Source organism: Macaca fascicularis, chromosome 19 (assembly GCF_037993035.2).
Source record: "Macaca fascicularis isolate 582-1 chromosome 19, T2T-MFA8v1.1".
Taxonomy (NCBI): Eukaryota; Metazoa; Chordata; class Mammalia; order Primates; family Cercopithecidae; genus Macaca; species Macaca fascicularis.
The window spans coordinates 44,260,968-44,278,108 of NC_088393.1; positions in this window are offsets into that span (position 1 = coordinate 44,260,968).

Sequence of the window (17,141 nt, forward strand, 5' to 3'; positions counted from 1 at the left end):
TCACAAAGGGGAAAAAGTACGTATCACTCAAAAAGGAAAAGAAAAATGTCGATGAAATTGAACACAATGTTTATTAGAATGACAAGACTGACTATGGCTGGATAATCATCTTGTGACTAATGAAGCCATTTGAACAGGCACAGAGACAGAGTCAGCTTGTTGGTAAAAGGAATGGAAACCCACAACTCCATAATAATCACACCTGCCCAATCATTAACAAATAAATGTGGAGAAAGAAGCACTATTGGAAGTGGATCCCCAAGAATGTTGTCCCTGATGAACCGAAAAAATGATATTTGTTGATAAGATTGAGCCTGACAAAAATCTAGACCCATCAGAAATAGGGAAGACAAAAAAAGATGGAGGTCATGGAACAGGCTAGAGCTCACCCATGATAAATCACAGCCAACTGTCATATGGAACTGGGAACAAACGCAAAATGAAGACTATTTCACTAGACACCACACATAGACATACAAAAACACAAAATTACATTCATACACACAGACATACAACAGTGACACAGAAACACACACTCAGGCAGCTCCTGAGGCTGTAGGGTTCTGCTCTCTGTGAGGAAGTCCCTCCAGGAAGAGAGCAGCCTTGAGACACAGGCCAGTCCTCAAGGTGACAGGAGGGACAACTTTTGGGGAGACTCACTCACACTATCTAGGCGGGCTTGAGGCTGGGATCCCACAGTGCATTTCTGGGGCTCCCCTTGATGTTTCTTCAGCCTTTTCAGCCCTCCACGATGCCTAGAATCCCAAGAACATCCTGTTGAACCCCTGGAAAAGACAAGCCAGAGCCCAACGCCAAGGAACTGCCACAGAGGGCCCCTGCTCCGCTGGTGGAGGAAAAGAGGTTGTGTGGGACAGAAGACCTGTCCTAACCATCCTGTCCTCAATCCCCACTTCACTGGACTTCTTTCTGAGTTCCTGGTGGAAGGAGAGCTTCAGGACAGGAGATGGGCACTCCTTACTCCTCTTTGGATCTGATTCTGGATTGGATGGTGTGGGCAGAAATTGGGTCAGATGGGGGTGAGAATAAAATCTGGTGAGGTGTGGAGGGGGCTGTTGGGGCACATAGACACCTAAGTTCCCCAAGGAAGGTATCAGCAAAAAATTCACTGACCCATGAGCTCACTGCCTCCCTTCAACCTGGCCCTAGCAGGGCCCTGCCCTGGCCTCAAAGCCCAGGGGCTCCCGCTTCTCACTACTGTCCAGGAAATGTGGAAATGAGGACAAATGCAAGGTGGGGCAAAGGCAACCACACCTGGAACTATCATTCCATAGGGGAAGATGGGTTGGGAGTGTGTCTGTGAGGCAGCTGGGGTAATACCAGGACAGACAGTGGTGTCCAGGCATGCTATCACAGGGCACTGAGGAACCCCAAGAAAGCAAAGAAGAGAGTGTAAGTGTCCAGGAAATTATCCATTCCTTCTAGGTTTTCTAGTTTATTTGTGTAGAGGTGTTTATAGTATTCTCCGATGGTAGTTTGTATTACACTCTCCCAAGACTAAACCAGGAAGAAGTTGAATCCCTGAATAGACCAATAGCAGGCTCGGAAATTGAGGCAATAATTAATAGCCTAACAACCAAAAAAAGTCCAGGAACAGACGGATTCACAGCTGAATTCTACCAGAGGTACAAGGAGGAGCTGGTACCATTCCTTCTGAAACTATTCCAATCAAGCATTTCTTCTGAAACTATTCCAATCAATAGAAAAAGAGAGAATCCTCCCTAACTCATTTTATGAGACCAACATCATCCTGATACCAAAGCCTGGCAGAGACACAACAAAAAAAGAGAATTTTAGACCAATATCCCTGATGAACATTGATGCAGATATCTTCAATAAAATACTGGCAAACCAAATCTAGCAGCACATCAAAAAGCTTATCCACCATGATCAAGTGGGCTTCATCCCTGGGATGCAAGGATGGTTCAACATACTCAAATCAATAAATATAATCCAGCATATAAACAGAACCAAAGACAAAAACCACATGATTATCTTAATAGATGCAGAAAAGGCCTTTGACAAAATTCAACAGCCCTTCATGCTAAAAACTCTTAATAAATTCAGTATTGATGGAATGTATCTCAAAATAATAAGAGCTATTCATGACAAACCCACAGCCAATATCATACTGAATGGGCAAAAACTGGAAGCATTCCCTTTGAAAACTGGCACAAGACAGGGATGCCCTCTCTCACCACTCCTATTCAACATAGTGTTGGAAGTTCTGGCTAGGGCAATCAGGCAAGAGAAAGAAATCAAGGGTATTCAGTTAGGAAAAGAAGAAGTCAAATTGTCCCTGTTTGCAGATGACATGATTGTATATTTAGAAAACCCCATCGTCTCAGCCCAAAATCTCCTTAAGCTGATAAGCATCTTCAGCAAAGTCTCAGGATACAAAATCAATGTGCAAAAATCACAAGCATTCTTTTTTTTTTTTTTTTTTTTTTTTTTTTTTTTTTTTTTTGAGACGGAGTCTCGCTCTGTCACCCAGGCTGGAGTGCAGTGGCCGGATCTCAGCTCACTCAAGCTCCGCCTCCCGGGTTTACGCCCTTCTCCTGCCTCAGCCTCCCAAATAGCTGGGACTACAGGCATCTGCCACCTCTCCCAGCTAGTTTTTTGTCTTTTTAGTAGAGACGGGGTTTCACCATGTTAGCCAGGATGGTCTCGATCTCCTGACCTCATCATCCACCCGTCTCAGCCTCCCAAAGTGCTGGGATTACAGGCTTGAGCCACCGCACCCGGCCACAAGCATTCTTATACACCAGTAACAGACAAACAGAGAGCCAAATCATGAATGAACTCCCATTCACAATAGCTTCAAAGAGAATAAAATACCTAGGAATTCATCTTACAAGGGATGTAAGGGACCTCTTCAAGGAGAACTACAAACCACTGCTCAGTGAAATAAAAGAGGACACAAACAAATGAAGAACATACCATGCTCATGGATAGGAAGAATCAATATTGTGAAAATGGCCATACTGCCCAAGGTAATTTATAGATTCAATGCCATCCCCATTAAGCTACCAATGACTTTCTTCACAGAATTGAAAAAAACTGCTTTAAAGTTCATATGGAACCAAAAAAGACCCCACATTGCCAAGACAATCCTAAGCCAAAAGAACAAAGCTGGAGGCATCACACTACCTGACTTCAAACTATACTACAAGGCTACAGTAACCAAAACAGCATGGTACTGGTACCAAAACAGAGATACAGACCAATGGAACAGAACAGAGAGAGCCCTCAGAAATAATACCACACATCTACAGCTATCTGATCTTTGACAAACCTGACAAGAACAAGAAATGGGGAAAGGATTCCCTATTTAATAAATGGTGCTGGGAAAATTGGCTAGCCATAAGTAGAAAGCTGAAACTGGATCCTTTCCTTACTCCTTACATGAAAATTAATTCAAGATGGATTAGAGACTTAAATGTTAGACCTAAAACCATAAAAACCCTAGAAGAAAACCTAGGTAATACCATTCAGGACATAGGCATGGGCAAGGATTTCATGTCTAAAACACCAAAAGCAATGGCAACAAAAGCCAAAATTGACAAATGGGATCTAATTAAAGAGCTTCTGCACAGCAAAAGAAACTACCAGAGTGAACAGGCAACCTACAGAATGGTAGAAAATTTACAATCTACTGATCTGACAAAGGGCTAATATCCAGAACCTACAAAGAACTCCAACAAATTTACAAGAAAAAAACAAACAGCCCCATCAAAAAGTGGGCAAAGGATATGAACAGACACTTCTCAAAAGACATTCATACAGCCAACAGACACATGAAAAAATGCTCATCATCACTGGCCATCAGAGAAATACAAATCAAAACCACAATGAGATACCATCTCACACCAGTTAGAAAGGCCATTATTAAAAAAATCAGGAAACAACAGGTGATGGAGAGGATGTGGAGAAATAGGAACCCTTTTACACTGTTGGTGGGACTGTAAACTAGTTCAAGCATTGTGGAAAACAGTGTAGTGATTCCTCAAGGATCTAGAACTAGAAATACCATTTGATCCAGCCATCCCATTACTGGGTATATACCCAAAGGATTATAAGTCATGCTGCTATAAAGACACATGCACAAGTATGTTTATTGCAGCACTATTCACAATAGCAAAGACTTGGAATCAACCCAAATGTCCACCAGTGACAGACTGGATTAAGAAAGTGGCACATATACACCATGGAATACTATGCAGCCATAAAAAAGGAGGAGTTTGTGTCCTTTGTAGGGACATGGATGCAGCTGGAAACCGTCATTCTCAGCAAACTATCGCAAGAACAGAAAACCAAACACTGCATGTTCTCACTCATAGGTGGGAACTGAACAATGAGATCACTTGGACACAGGAAGGGGAACATCACACACTGGGGCCTATTGTGGGGAGGGGAGAGGGGGGAGGGGGGAGGGATAGCATTAGGAGATATACCTGATGTAAATGATGAGTTAATGGGTGCAGCACACCAACATGACACATGTATACATATGTAACAAACCTGCACATTGTGCAGATGTACCCTAGAACTTAAAGTATAATAATAATAAAAAAAAAATTTTGTTTGAAAAATCATCATTTGAGAAAATAAAAAAAAATTTAAAAAAGAAAACAAAGAAGAAACAAAGGACTCCTGAGACTGAAAAGGGGCCTGTGCTGGAGTCCAAACCACCTTTGGGGATTCCTGCCAGAAGACCCATGAGGTTTCTGTAAAGTGTACCCATGCCCAACTCCAACACGGGGGACACCTAACACAGCCTCACCTGCATCCAGCCAATCCCCAGTCCCTTTTATTCCATAAAAAAAATTAATGGCAGCCAAAGGATTCAGTGCTGGAAAGCAGTCACATCCAGGAACAGGGGAGTTTGATATCCCTCAAGAATGAAAAAAATGAAAGACAACCTTAATTAGAAGGCAAAGGCCAGCCATGGGTGTTACCTCTCATCCTATGTGAATCATGCAGTCATCTGATTGGATATTGCAAGAAAGTGTCTTTTTGGTTTTTTGTTTGTTTTTTTTTTTTGGTGAAAGCTATGAAAACCTAGAGCTCCATGATCATCACACCTGCCCAATAATTAAAGATGTGCGGAGAAGGAAACATTCATTAAAGGATCCCCTAGAATATTGTCCTTGGTGAACTGAGAAATATTGTTTGTTGATAAGATTGAGCCAGACCAAAAAAATCTAGACCCATCAGAAATATGGAAGATAATAAAAGATAGAGGGCATAGTAAGAGAACAGAGGCGATGTAGGGGAAATTACTGCCACTGCCATGTGGATGCAGGAATGAGTGCAAAACTTGTGACCTAGCCAGAAAGGCTGCAGTTTGACTTAAAGAGATTGTTCGCACGTTATTGTGTTCTTCTCAGTATTCAATCATGGTGACTTTTGATGTGACTATTAAGGGAAAGGAAGAATGGAGTTAGAAGCACCTTCTTTGACATCTGACTACACCACTTCTGCTCATGGAAAACATGTTCCTGTGAGGTTTCTGTTGCTGGATGTGGTATTGTCACCTTATTTTAGAAAAGTTGGCCTCTCCACAGACAAGGTTATTTTTATTCCTCCTGGTGCCAGGCAGGCCCCCTCCTACCCCAGGCCTTAACAAAACACAAGCTGGAACCACACAGAAAACATTACACACAGCCCAAGCAGAAACACAAGGAGAGGTACACCAGAAGGAATCCAGACTTGAAAGAAACCTCCTCCAGTGCACAAGGAACATTTGTCCCACCAGATACCACAAAGAGAAGACACACACACACAAACACATCCCACACAAATACACACACACACACACACACAGATATACAACGCTTACAAAGTGCTGACCAGCTACAGCCAGTTTGGACTAATAAGCGTTGGTTTATGCCAGTTCTAGTTTTTCATGGCTGGTTCTGACTGGTTTAGAATGGCTTCAACTGACCAGAACCTGTTTAGTGTGACTATAGTGAATTTGACCAGCTTGGGCCTGTTTTGACTGACCAAAACCAGTTTATGCCAGTTGTGGTCTTTGTTGGTTTTGATCACATTAGACTCATTTCAACTGGCCACAACTGTTTAATGCCCAGTAAAAATGGCCTCAACAGGTTTGACCACTTTCTTATATCATCTATATCCTCATGTAACCCTTGTCATTTTTTATGAGAGACTTCTTACCAAATGAGGGACATGAGAAATATTAGAACTTGAGCACACAAACAAGAACCACTGACAACCTACAGGGGAATTACCATTATTGTAGATGAAAAAGGAACTTCCATATTTTCTCTTAGACCTTAGAATCTTTTTCACTCTTTCATTGTACAATTTTGAGCACTGTTTTTACTGGTTTTCACAAGTTAGAATTGTTTTATGCCAATTGTGATCAGTCTAAGCTGATTCTGACCAACAGACCAGTTCCAACTGGTCAAAACTGGTTGGTACTGGGTATTACTGGCCTCGAGCAGCCTGAAGCAGTTTTGATTGGGCAAAATCAGTTCATGCCTATTCTGAATGGTCTTGCCAGTTCTGACCAGTTCCTCTGGCCAAAACTGACTGATACTGGCTCTGACTGGCTACAACTGGCTTGAAAAAATAAGCACCAATTTATGCCACTTCCAATTTGTCATAGCTGGTTCCAACCAACTTAGAATGGTTTCAGCTGGCTACAACCACTTTAGAGGGGCTATAATTAACCTTGACCAGCTTGCACCTGTTTTGACCAGCCAAAATCTGCATATGCCAGCTCTGACTACTCTTGGCCAGTTCCGAAAGGTTTACACTGATTTCAACCAGCCACATCGGTATAGATGGAGTATAACAAGCCTCAACAGGTTTTGATCACTTCAGTGTAGAAGCTATAGCATCATGCAGGCCTTGTCAGTTTCTTTTTGACATATTTCTTACAAAATCAGAGACATCTAGACACACAAGTAAGAAACACTCAAAACCCTTTGAAGAAAGTTTCACTATTATAGATTAAAGGAGACCTTCTACATTCCCTTAGACTTGGAATACTTTTCACTCTTTCATTGTGAAACCAGCCCAATTTTCCAACAAGCTGGATGTCCATAAAACTGAAGCTTGAGAAACTTGTATTTGTACAATGAAATACATTTGCTGCTTGTTGACCAACTCCTCTTCTTTCCCCTCCTGTTTTTATTCTGGGCTATTTAAACCCTTAACTTTAATCAAGGAGGAGGGACGAATTTGAGATTTGACTCCCATCTCACAGGCTGATGTCACCTGGGAAATAATAAGCCTGCTTCCCTGGGATTACTCATCTCACTGATTGGCTTTTTTGCATTAACTAATGGGACCCAAACATAACTCCTGGTGTTTGCTAATAATTGTACAATCTTGAGCACTGGTTTTGACTAGTTTTTATAAGCCAGAAACATATTTTTTTTTGAGATGGAGTCTCATACTGTTGCCCAGGCTGGAGTGCAGTGGCACAATCTCGGCTCACTGCAACCTCTGCCTCCCAGGTTCAAGCAATTCTCCTTGCCTCAGCCTCCCTAGTAGCTGGGATTACAGGTGCCCACCACCATGCCCAGCTAATTTTTTTGTATTTTTAGTAGAGAAGGGGTTCCACTATGTTAGCCAGGCTGGACTCGAACTCCTGACCTCGTGATTCACCTGCTTCGGCCTCCCAAAGTGCTGGGATTACAGGCGTGAGCCACCGCACCTGGCCAAGCCAGAAACATTTTAAGCCAATTGTGACTGGTCTTGGCTGGTTCCAATCGGTTTGGATCAATTTCAACTGACTGCAAATGGTTAAGACTGGCTCTGACTGGTGGCAGCCAGTTTGGAATGACCATAATTGGTTAATGCTGGTTCTGACTGGTCATGGCTGGTTCCAAATAGTGTAGATTGGTTTCAACTGCCCAAAATCTGTGTAGCTAGTGTAAAAGGAAAATAAATATCGGGACCCCAAAATCACTAAACCAAAGGAAAAAGTCAAGCTGAGAACTGCATCGGGCAAACCCTGTCTCCCATTTTATTTCTAAATGCGATAGCTACAAAGATAAAAAGCTATTATACAAACCTCCCTCACAATTTGTCCACAAGGAAATTTCTATGGGCCTCAAGAGCTTTACCCTAAAACAGTTCTGTTGAATTTAACGCTGGTGAGGTAACTTGATAGCTTATCTTCACAGGTGTGAGACAAAGAACAGAACGCAGTATCCTCTCTGCTCACCTGAGGCAAATGCATATCTGATTGCTTTCTCTGCCCTATTATTTACGTAAAAATTCAAATTCACTAAGTCAGACTGATTCAGTAAAAAGCTAATCAGAGACTCAAAAGAATACAATTTGCCTCTTAGCTACTTATGACCTGGAAGCCCACCGCTTCAAGTTGTCCTGTATTTCCAGACTGAACCAATGTATACCTTACACATATTGATGTCTCATGTCTTCCTAAAATGTATAAAACCAAGCTGTGCCCCAAAAACCTTGGGCACCTGTCATCAGGACCACCTGAGGCTGTGTCACGGGGTGTCCTTAACCTTGACAAAATCAACTTTCTAAATTGATTGAGACCTGTCTCAGATACTTTGGGTTCACAACAGGCTGTATCTGGCCTTGACTGGCTTGGACTGGTTTTGACTGGCCACAATTGGTTTGTCAATTTTGACTGGTCTTGGCCATTTCCAACAAGTTTACACCAGTTTCACCTGACCACAAACGGTTCAGACTGGCTCTGTCTGGCTACCATCAGTTTTGACAGACTGAAGTTACTTTATTCTCTTTCTGACTTGTTATGGCTAGTATTGACCAGCTTTTACCAGTTTCAACTGGCCATGACTGGTTTAGATGAGCTATCACTGGCATTAAACACTTTTGACCATTTCTTTGTAGAAACGGTATTCTCATGTAATCCTTCTCAGTCTCTTTTTGAGGGACTTTTTACCAAATGGGAGACATTAGTAAAACTAGAACTTGAATGCACAAAGAACTGTACAAGAACCCATATTGTGGTTTCCTTGGAAAGGAACTAGAGAGGCAGGATATGCAGGTTTAGGATTCATTAGTTTTAATAATTTCAATGGGCTCTGAGGTATAAGGGCTGGCCCTAGTGGTTTCATATGTGGCCCTGGGGTGGCTAGAGCAAGTGTTTAGTGGCCCAGATTGTGAGAGCTTAATAAGGCAAGTGGTTGGGGCTGTGGATTCTGGGTTGGTTGATTTGTATTTTAAAGGCACATTCCTGGGAGGAGGACTCCGAAGCAGGGTGGGATGAAGGAGGCAGGAGACCAAGACAAGGTAATACAGACATATTGTTGGATTGCACAGAACAACATGTGTCCAGCACATACATCTATGTGCTGATGTGAAAGCGTCAAGTTTACAGAAGCTTATGCTTAACACTGGTTTGAGTTGGCCTTTCCCCAATGATTGGTGATGTTAAGCATCTTTTCATGTGCTTATTAATGTATTACAATATACAGACTATTCCTTTGGGAAAATGTCTGTTGAAGTCCTTTGTCATTTTTAACTGACTTGTTTACTTTTGGTTATTGTTGAATTTTAGACGTTCTTTGTATGTTCTGGGTACTAGTCCTTTATCAGATAAATGATTTGCCAATAGTGTTTTCTCCCATTTTGTGGGTTGCCATATTACTCTAATGATAGTATCCTCTGATGCACAAAAGTTTTAAATTTTAATGAAGGCCAATTTTTCTATTTTTTTCTTTTGTTGCTTGTGCTTTTTGTGTCATATCCAAGAACCAAATCTAATGTCATGAAGCTGTTGCCCTATGTTTTATTCTAAGGGTTATATAGTTTAAGCTGTTACATTTAGGTATTTGTTCTACTTTGAGTTATTTTTTGTATATGGTATTAGGTAAGGATCTAAATTCATGCTTCTGCATGTTGGTATCTAGTTTTTCCAAACACTTTTGTTCAGAAGGCTGTTTTTTCCCCAATGGTCTTGACACACTTGCCAAAAAATCATTTGACCGTATATGTGAGGGTTTATTTCTGAGATCTCTATTATTCCATTGGTTTATATGTCTTTTTGTTTGCCAGTACCACACTATTTTGGTTACTGTAGCATTGCAGTAAGTTTTTAATCAGGAAATGTGAGCCTTCCAACCTTATTCTTTCTCAAGGTTGTTTTAGCTATTCGGGGTCCTTTCAGATTCCATATGAATTTTATGATAAATTTTTATATTTCTCCATAAAATATATGTAGATTGCCTTAGATAGTACTGACTCCCAAAATGCAAATATTGGTCTATATGATGGTGTCCCAAAGGTCTCTTAAGGTCTATTCACTTTTTTCACTCTTTTTTTTTCTGTTCCTCAGACTTTATTATTTTAATTTCCATATCTTCAAACTTGCTCATTCATTCTTCTGCCTGCTCAAATCTGCCTTTGAACCCCTTGGGACTTTTTTATTTCAGCTATTGTACTCCAGAATTTCTCTTTTTTTAATGTTTTCTATTTCTTTACTGATATATCTATTTTGTTCATAAAATGTGTTCTAGCCAGTTAACTGGCCAAAGAAGTCTACAGTCAATGCTATTCCTATCAAAATACTGTCATTTTTCACAGAAATAGAAAAACTACTCTAAAATTTATACAGAACCAAAAAGAGGCCAAATAACTAAAGCAATTCTAAACAGAAAGAACAAATCTGGAGGCATCACATTACCCAACTTCAAACTACTATAAAGCTACAGTAACCAAAACAGCATGATACTGGTAATTAAATAAAACCCACAAACCCACATACACCAATGGAACAGAATAGAGGACCAAGATATAAAGCCATACACCTACAGCCATCTGATCTTTGACAAAGTTGACAAAAATAAGCAAAGCAGAAGAATTCCCTATTCAATAAACAATGCTGGGATAACTGGCTAGACATATGCAAAAGAATGAAACTGGACTCTTATCTTTCAAAATGTACAAAAATTAATTTGAGGTGGACTAAAGATTAAATGTAAGACCTCAGGCCAGGTGCGGTGGCTCACAGCTGTAATCCCAGCACTTTGGGAGGCCAAGGCGGGCCGATCACCTGAGGTCAGGTGTTTGAGACCAGCCTGGCCAACATGGTGAAACCCCGTCTCTACTAAAAACACAAAAATTAGCCGGGCGTGATGGCAGGTGCATGTAATCCCCACTACTCAGGAGGCTGAGGCAGGAGAACGGTTTGAATCTAGGAGGCAAAGGTTGCAGTGAGCCAAGATCATGCCACTGCACTCCAGCCTGGGTGACAGGGTGAAAAAAAGAAAAAAGAAAATAAAAAAGACCTCAGACTATAAAAATCCTAGAAGAAAACATAGGAAATACCCTCCTCAACACTAGCTTTGGCAAAGAACTTATGGCTAAGTCTTCAAAAGCAATTGCAGCAAAAACAAAAATTGACAAATGGGACTTAAAAAAACTAAAGATCTTCTACATAGCAAAAGAAACTATTAACAAAGTAAAGAGACAACCTACAGAATGAGAGAAAATATTAACAAACTATGCATGTAACAAAGGTCTAACATTCAGAATCTATAAGGAACCTAAACAAATCAAACAAAAAACAAATCAATTTTAAAATGGGCAAAGGACATGAACAAACACTTCTCAAAGGAAGACATACACGTGTCCAACAAACATGAAAAAATGTTCATCATCACTAATCATTAGAGAAACGCAAATCAAAACCACAATGAGATACCATCTCACACCAGTCAGAATGGTGATTGTAAAAAAGGTAACAGGTGATGACAAGGCTGTGCAGAAGAGGGAATGCGTATACACTGTTAGTGGGAATGTAAATTTAGTTCAGCCACTGTGGAAAGCAGTTTGGAGATTTCTCAAAGACCCTAGAACTACTATTTGACCTGACAACCCCATTCCTGGGTATATACACAACGGAAAAATAAATTGCTCTTCCAAAAGACACATGCACTCATATGTTCATCTTCATTGCAGTGCTATTCACAATAGCAAAGACAAGGAATTAACCGAGGTGCCCACCAATAGTGAACTGGATACAGAAAATGTATTACATACATACCATGGAACACTACACAGCCACAACAATGGAATACTACACAGCCACAGCAAAGAGTGAAATCATGTCCTTTGCAGCAACATTGATCCAGTTGGAGGCCATTATCCTAAGCTAATTAACGTGGCAACCGAAAACCAAACACCACATGCTTTCACTTATAAGTGGGAGCTAAGCATTGAGTACACCTGGACATAAAGATGGGCACAATAGTCACTGGGGATGACTAGAGGAGGGAGAGAGAAAGGAGGATATGGGCTGAAAAACTACCTATTAGGTAGTAAACTTACTACCCGAGTGACAGGATCATGTGTACCCCAAACCTCAGCATCACACAATATACTCATCTAGCAAACTTGCACATGTACCCGCTCAATCCAAAATAAAACTTGGGAAAAAAGAGAAAAGCAATTAAATGAGTTTTTTTGTAGACAACAAATAATTGGGTCTTATTTTTATATGCACTTTGACAGTCTGTCTTTTAATGATTGTTGCATGTTTCTTATGTACAATTTGCATGCAACAAAATGCATAAATCTTAAGTGTACCATTTGCTGAGTTTTGACAAATGCATAATATGTTGAATATGTATGTTTAGTCAACCTGTTCAGCATCAGGCTCCTGCCCCAACACTTCCTCCTTCGGAATGCCTATTTCTGGTCATGGCCAGAGGCACACTACCCAGTCTGTGGACGGCCACTTTGCTGGCTGCAACCCTTTATAAAAAATAAAGTCTCCTCTGTTTTTTACATTTAAATAGTGTATGGCCAGGCACAGTGGCTCACACCTGTAATCCCAGCATTTGGGGAGGCCAGGGTGGGTGGATGATTTGAGGTCAGGAGTTCAAGACAGTTCCAACATGTGAAACCCCATGTCTACTAAAAATACAAAAAAATTAGCCAGACCTGGTGGCATGCACCTGTAATCCCAGCTACTCGGGAGGCTGAGGCAGGAGAATCACTTGAACCTGAGAGGCGGAAGTTACAGTGAGCCGAGATCACACCACTGCTCTCCAGCCTGGGCAACAGAGTAAGACTCCATTTCAAAAAAAAAAAAAAAAGAAAGAAAGAAAGAAAGAAAAAAAAAATCTGTAGTTTTTCTTTTTTTTTTTTTTTTTTTTTTTTTTGAGACGGAGTCTCGCTCTGTCTCCCAGGCTGGAGTGCAGTGGCGCGATCTCGGCTCACTGCAAGCTCCGCCTCCCGGGTTCACGCCATTCTCCTGCCTCAGCCTCCCGAGTAGCTGGGACTACAGGCGCCCACAACCGCGCCCGGCTAATTTTTTGTATTTTTAGTAGAGACGGGGTTTCACCGTGGTCTCGATCTCCTGACCTTGTGATCCGCCCGCCTCGGCTTCCCAAAGTGCTGGGATTACAGGCGTGAGCCACCGCGCCCGGCCTGTAGTTTTTCTTAAAGTTAACATATCCATATCAGTACTTAGTGGCCCACGAAGGGAAGGTAAAAAGGGTAGCTCCATTGGATCCTACCTAATCAATATTTCCTCTATCTTAACTTGGGTTGCCATAACAAAATTGCATATACTCAGTGGCTTAAACAACAAAAATTAATTTTCTCACAGTTCTGGAAGCTGGAAAGTCCGAGATAAGGTGCCAGCATGGTCCACTTTTGGTGCGGGCTCTCTTCCTGGCTTGCAGATGGCTGCCTTCTTGCTATGTCCTCATATGGCTTTTCCTAGATGCAGGAGACAGACAGAAAGAGAGAGAGAGCCCCTCTTCCTATTTTTGTAAGACCACCAATTCTATCAGATGAGGATCCCACCCTTATGACCTTAATTAACTTCAATTACCTCCTAAAAGCTCTATCTCCAAAATAGCCACATTGAGGGTTAGGGCTTCAACCTCTGAATTTTGGGAGGACACAGTTTAGTTCATAGCACCCTCCAAAGGATACTCCTCTCCTTTGACATGTGTGACGTTAACCACAACCATCACACGTCACACAGGTGGATAGGGTTCCTGACTATAAAGCTTCAATAACCAAAAGCCTGGAGCTACCCTTGGTTCTGGAAGCTTCTTTACTTTTACTTTGAAGTTTTCAGTTCCCATTGAGGGAGACCCTCATCCCACCTGTTAGATGAATCATTTTTCTTCTTGGCCAAACTGGAGACTGCGTGGAATCACTTTTATTCTTCTGCAATATATCATTCCAGAGCCAGAAGAGACAGCTTTATATTACAGCACCCGGGTGAGACCTGGGAAGCTGGCCCCGTATTCCCGACATTCCGCACTGCGGCCTTCCATTGAGTGACTGCAGCTGACTGCCAATTCCCCGAACTATAAGCTTATGTTTACAATCAAGGACTCTTCCACCTGCCTTACACACAAACTCAGCAGAGTCATTTTATTTTTTTTTAGTTACTTTTTTTTTTTAAGACAGAGTCTCGCTCTGTAGCCCAGGCTGGAGTGCAGTGGTGGGATCTCGGCTCACTGTAACCTCTGCCTCTCGGGTTCAAGCGATTCTCCTGCCTCAGCCTCCCGAGTAACTAGGACTACAGTTGTGTGCCACCACGCCCAGCTAATTTTTTTTTTTTTTTTTTTGTATTTTTAGTACAAACCCTGTCTCTACTATATATCAAAAGGTCTTTTCAGGTCAGGAAGCCATACAAGTGCGCAGTGTGTGTATACTAGCCAGGACCAGTCTGTGCTCAGTGGTCTTTTCATCAGGAGAAAGTTACTGAAGTTAGTCTCTTGTCCGGTCAAAGCTATAGTTACAGCTGGTGGAATAGGGGGTGGGGTCAGTCAGCATCCGGTGGAGCTGAAAATTGTTTTAATATTGTTTATGTTGAGGCCAGTGCTTGTTTAGCTGCCAGAGAGGAAAAAAAAAAAAAAAAACCTTGTGGCAGTTAGAACATACTTTATTCTTTTTTTTTTTTTTTTTTTTTTTTGAGACGGAGTTTCATTCTTATTGCCCAGGCTGGAGTGCAGAAGCATGATTTCAGCTCACTATAACCTCCGCCTTCTGGGTTCAAGTGATTCTCCTGCCTCAGCCTCCCGAGTAGCTGAGATTACAGGCATGTGCCACCACGCCCAGCTAATTTTGTATTTTTAGTAGAGACGGGTTTCTCCATGTTGGTCAGACTGGTCTCGAACTCCTGACCTCAGGTGATCCTCCCGCCTCAGCCTACCAAAGTACTGGGATTACAGGCGTGAGCCACCGCGCCTGGTCAGAAAATAATTTATTCCTTAAGTATAGGGAGATGTGACCTATTCCTTGCCTGGCATGGCCTTGCGTCCAGTTTATGTCTTATTGCCACAAAGCATCTGTTCTGTCAATCTTATGATCTCTGTTTTAACATTCATGTTGGTCAGTTGTTATATTTAAACCACAAAAGAGAAGGGTATAATGAGGCCTGTCTAACCTTCCATCCTGTCATGGCTGGGAACTAAGTATTTAAGAGTTTTCTGGGGGCCGGGCACGGCGGCTTTACACCTGTAATCCCAGCACTTTGCGAGGCTGAGGGAGCCAGATCACCTGAGGCTGGGAGTTCAAGACCAGCCTGACCAACATGGAGAAACCCCATCTCTACTAAAAATACAAAATTAGCTGGGCGTGGTGGTGCATGCCTGTAGTCCCAGCGACTCGGGAGGCTGAGGCAGGAGAATCCCTTGAACTTCGGAGGCAGAGGTTGCAGTGAGCCAAGATCGTGCCACCGCACTCCAGCCTGGGCAACAAGAGCAAAACTCTGTCTCAAAAACAACAACAACAAAAAGAGTTTTCTGGGGTCCCCTTGGCCACAAGGGGGTCCATTCAGTCAGGGAGTGGTTTACGATTTTAGGTTTATAAATCTTAGGGAAAGACTCCCAGGAGAGTAAGTAAGACATAAAGCCATATCATGTAAAGATGTAAGTGTATGTCACTGTTATAATAGGCAGGGTTATAATATTAAAATAATGATAATGATGATGTTAACAATGTCCTCTTCCTATGGGGTGGGGATGCAGGAGTAACCAGCCTTCTCAGGAGAAGTATTATGGCTACACTATTACCACTGTACTACTTTATAACTACAGCATGATCACATACACTATAACCAAGCCTGGGAGTGATCACAGTAATGATGTCCTTTCAGGTGCAGCATTGCATAGGGGTTAATAGAATGGACTCTGTAGTCAGCCAGCCTGGGTTTGAATTTCCCTGTGCTATTTACAAGTTTTGTGATCTTGGAAAATTCCTTTATTCCTCCGTGACACATTGTTTGTGCGGGAAACAAGTATAATTGTGCTCATCTCAAGCATTAGAGGATTGAACGAACCTAGAACATGGCCTGGTACACATTAAACACTTAACTAAAATCTGCTGTCATCATTATTGTCATCACAATTAGCACTGTGTACTGGGTGCCACATCATTTATGCTTCACAAAGACCTTATAATGTGCAGACTATTTCCCTCTGGGTTACAAGATTGTCATTATTCAACAGTGGTATCAATTGCAACGATAATGGTAACATAAATGCAAATAACCACAATATCAGTGTGGTAGCCAGCCTCCAAGATTGCCCTCAATCAATCTTATCTCCTGATATTCAAACTCTGTACAAAGTCCTCTTTCACGATAAATAGAATTGACCACTGTAACCAATACATTCACTATGTGGTGAACACACTCAAGTATTCTTATGGTGGGTTCCATGAGGTGAGAAACTGAGGCTTTCACCTTCTGCTCATAGTCATGTGAGCTTAGAATCAGATCCAATTAGCCCCAGTTAGCCTTCAGATGACTGCAATTCCGGCCAACATCCTGACTGCAACCTCATGAGAGTTCCTGAGCCAGAATCACCTAGCTAAACTGTGCCTAGATTTCCAGCCCTCAGAGAGTGTGTGGGAGGATAAGTGTTTATTATTACGTTAAGCCACTAAGTTTTGAGTAATATGTTACATACAACTAGCGATAAATAATTAATATGGTTGTCCTAGTCTGTTTGGGATGCTATAACAAAATCCCTAGGCTGGGGGATTTATAAACAAGAAAAATTTATTGCTCACAGTTCTGGTGGCTGAAAAGTCCAAGATCAAGATGCCAGCACATTCAGTGTCTGGCGAGGATTGTCTGCTTCATAGATGGCGACTGCTTGCTGTGTTCTCGCATG